The sequence below is a fragment of the Gavialis gangeticus genome, unplaced genomic scaffold (assembly GCF_001723915.1).
Source record: "Gavialis gangeticus isolate Ggan-Ray unplaced genomic scaffold, GavGan_comp1, whole genome shotgun sequence".
Taxonomy (NCBI): Eukaryota; Metazoa; Chordata; order Crocodylia; family Gavialidae; genus Gavialis; species Gavialis gangeticus.
Window position 1 is genome coordinate 33,088,979 of NW_017729027.1, and position 314 is coordinate 33,089,292.

At 49.7% G+C, this 314-nt stretch overlaps 1 protein-coding gene and 1 long non-coding RNA gene across 2 annotated transcripts in view; both read right to left on the reverse strand.

Annotated features, from left to right (window-relative positions):
• LOC109299979 overlaps nucleotides 1–212 on the reverse strand; it is a 5,286-nt gene extending 5,074 nt beyond the window's left edge. The window contains exon 1 of the long non-coding RNA XR_002098085.1: nucleotides 35–212. This is a non-coding gene — a long non-coding RNA (uncharacterized LOC109299979). The remainder of the gene's footprint in view (nucleotides 1–34) is intronic.
• PRIM2 (primase (DNA) subunit 2) overlaps nucleotides 1–314 on the reverse strand; it is a gene marked incomplete at its 5' end in the record, with an annotated part of 329,364 nt that overhangs the window by 178,389 nt on the left and 150,661 nt on the right. The window lies entirely within an intron of this gene.

Sequence of the window (314 nt, forward strand, 5' to 3'; positions counted from 1 at the left end):
CTGCGTCCTATTTCGTTCTGGCCATTTTTCCAACCTGTCCAGATCTGCTTGGATCCATTCCGTACCCTCTTGTGTGTTAACTCTGCCCCATAATTTGGTATCACCTGCAAATTTGGACAGGGTGCTCTCCACGCCCTCATCCAAGTCACTGATGAAGACATGGAACAGCACCAGTTCAAGGATCAAGCCTTGCAGGACTCCACTGCCAGCATCTTTCCAGGTCAATATCAACCCATTCACCACCACCAATCTCTGGGTGCAACTCCTAAGCCAACTTGCCACCCACCTGACCATGTAATCATCTACATCACAGC